We start from the raw sequence: 3,685 nt of genomic DNA on the forward strand, positions 1-3,685 counted from the left end.
GCCTATGATCTTTGATGCATTTAAGTCTGCCTAGTTAACGCTCGCCGCATTTATTATACCCTAGATGGGCGGGTCGTTACAAATTCTGTACCCCTTAACTCCATCTCCATAACCAACAAATACTCCCCCTTAGCTCTTGGCTCTAATTTACCTTCACTCACATGATAGTAAACAGTACTCCCAAAAACTCTCAACATAGAGTAATATGCAGGTGAATCAGACCATACCTCGTACGGTGTCTTGCAGTCAATGCCAGTTGTGAGGTCCACGGTTGATCAGATAACAAGCCGTGTTCACTACCTCTGCCCAAAACTTCCTAGTCAAACCGGCTTGGAAGAGCATGCATCTTGCTCTCTCCAACAACGTCTGATTCATGCGTTCTGCCACACCATTCTGCTGTGGTGTATGTCTAACGGTGTGATGGAGAACGATCCCTTCACTCCTACAGAACTCATCGAACTCAGACGAACAAAATTTCAGACCATTATCTGTTCTCAATCGCTTAATCTTCTTCCCAGTCTGGTTTTCAATTAGAGTCTTCCACTCTTTGAACTTCTTGAATGCCTCACCTTTATGTTTCATCATAAACACCCAAGTCATTCTCGAGTAGTCATCAATCATCGACACAAAATACTTGTGTCCTCCAATAGACTCAACACGTGAGGGACCCCAACAATCCATATGAATGTAGTCAAGTGTCCCCTTCGTTCGATGAACACCTTTCTTTGGAAACTTGCTGCGATGAAGCTTCCCCAACACACAGTGTTCGCATAAATCAAGTTTCTGCACCTTATGGCCCAAAAGAAAATCACGATTTGACATGATTCTCATGCCACGTTCTGGCATATGACCGAGCCTCATATGCCACAGCTTGGTCATATCCTTGGTTGCAACCTCGGATGATGCAATATCAGCAGAATTTGCTACGACGGAACCTCTCAGAACATACAAGGTACCTCGTTTCAAAGCTGGTAGAACCACCTTCGAACCTTTCAAAATACGCATTACTCCACCTTCACCTTTGAAACTGAACCCCTTACTATCAAATGTACTCAGGGATATCAGATTCTTCGTCATCTGTGGAACATGCCTAACATCGTTCAAGGTGCAGAAGACCCCATCATGAGTCCTAATCCTGATTGAGCCAATGCCAACCACCTTGCAGACAGCACTGTTGACCATGGTAACGTTGCCTCCATCTATCTGCTCATAAGTGTTGAAATACTCCCTGTGAGGACAGAGATGATATGACGCTCCAGAATCCAAAATCCACACATCATTACAGTGTGGCTGTTCATCCGCAACCAAGGCCAATTCTATTTCTGAATTTGTGTCATCAGCTTCTGCCACAGTCGCAGAATCGTTAGCATCTTCCTTCCTGCCCAATTTCTTCTTTATCCTTGGACAATCAGCCTTCCAATGCCTTGGTTCTTTACAATATCTGCAGATGTCATCTGGCTTAGGGCCTTTAGGACCTTTTGAACCTTTTGAGTTCTGCTTCTTCTGTCCGAATTTCTTATGTCCTTTACCCGTAACAGATAATCCCGATGGCAGATCTTCTGTGGCTGAACTCGTTGCCTGTTGACGATCCTCTCTGATGTGGAGAGCAGATCAAACATCCTCCAACGAAAGAGTTTCCTTGCCAGTCATAAAAGACTCAACAAAATTTTCGTAAGATTCAGGCAGAGACACAAGCAAAATTAAAGCAGCATCCTCGTCTTCTACTTTAACTTCAACATTACGCAAATCTAGCAAAATTTTATTCAAATTTTCCAGATGATCTCGAAGGGGCGTACCTTTCTGCATGTGTAACCGAAACAAACGTTGCTTCAAGAGCAACTTGTTGGTTAGAGACTTCGTCATGTATAGACTCTCCAACTTCGCCCAAAGAGCAGCAGCCGTCTCCTGATCCGCAACTTCGATGATAACATCGTCAGACAGGCTCAATATGATGGTCGTGTGGGCCTTTTCGTCTAGGGTTGTCCACTCCTTATCATCCTCCGTAGCCTTCTTTGTTTTGAGCGGCTCCCACAAACCCTGTTGCTTCAGCAGAGATCGCATCTTGATCTGCCATAAACCAAAACTATTTCTCCCGATGAATTTGTCAACCTTTACGTTCAGAGCAGGCATCTCGATTTACCAGACAAAATCCTCGCAGCGGAATTCAAAACCCTAGTTCGAAAACCAAGGCTCTAGATACCAGTTTGTTATGACAAATAGGGCAATTGTGAATCGAGAAACAAAAGAACGTAAATAGACACAGAATTTACGTGGTTCACCAACGTTGTGTTGGCTACTTCCACGGGCAAAAATGGAGAACAAATTGTATTATGACTGCAGTTTTCAGATACAGATTATGTGCTCTACTCCCATATATATAGGCACACATTAGACAAACTAGGCCTAGGAAACATAATCCTATCCCAATTAGGAAACCTAATCCTATACAAATTCAAGGCATACTAACAATGTCAATATTTGGGAGACGGACGTAGTATATATTAACAAATAAATATGTTTCTATGTTTATTTTTTAACACTGCCCTATATTAATGGTGGTTCTTGAAACTGTGTAGTTTTTCAACTTATTCATACAAAGAATGAAGTGGAGTAATTTATTACTAGTATATTCTATTGTTAATTACCATTTTATATTTGAATAATATATATAGTAATATGGAGCAAAATACCGGACCTTCGTGAATATAACTATAGAATACATAGAAATTAGCACATATACTCTATTAAAAGACTTCGTAACTTGGTTTGTACTATTGAAAGTTTGATTGAAGTTGGTGTTACAACAATTACACACCAATTCATGACAAAATTGCATTTGAGATGTTGAAAATTTAGAATGTTTAATTTAATGAAATGAGTGCATTAATATTAAACGGTACTACTAGTATTACACCAAAGAATAATGCTATGTAGCCACAACGTGGCTGGCCACACAGTAGCAGTTTTGTAAATAATAGAAAAATATAATAATAATTAAATAATTGGTTTAAATAGTGCTCATATACTTTTACATAATCACCCTTTTCCTCCACTCTACTTATTAGTACTTCTACCACTCTATTTACACCAAAACCTACCACTGTTTTTGCACGTAGTCAAAGCTAACGTTAGAAATGAAGGCAACGTTAAATTCAGTGATAGTGATGTGCTTCGAAAACAAGCGCTTGTCAGTTTGAATTTAATTGAATGGAATCTAATTCATGTGCTGTAAAATACTATCAAAAGCAATGTATAATAACTCTCTTCTTATCTCCATTGCCTCCTCCCTCTCTATATATACTCCTCACAGTCACACCCATATCACTCACTCACTCACAAGGGTTACTTCAAAACCCACGTTTTCAAAAGGCCAGAAAAAAAATACTCCACTTTGGTCTTCATCTTCTTTCTTCAAAGCAGAAAGCCCTAATTTCTCTCTTCTTGCTTATTTCAGATATTCTATTCTAGTTTATAGATCTGGAAAATCTGCTTTAAGCTTTGATATCACCATGTTTTTCACAAAAAAGAGCTTTTTTATTCCTTTAAAAATGCTTATATATAATTTATATAGTAATTAATAGGAATAATTCTTAAGAATTTGAGGTATGGAAGTAGAGCTCCTTGAAGTCCAAAAGAGGATCTTGCAGGGAAAAACAAGCTGCTGATCTATGGATTCCTCAGCTCC

This window comes from Salvia hispanica, chromosome 5 (genome assembly GCF_029641045.1).
Source record: "Salvia hispanica isolate PSC_SH4W2 chromosome 5, Shi_PSC_v1, whole genome shotgun sequence".
NCBI lineage: Eukaryota > Viridiplantae > Streptophyta > Magnoliopsida > Lamiales > Lamiaceae > Salvia > Salvia hispanica.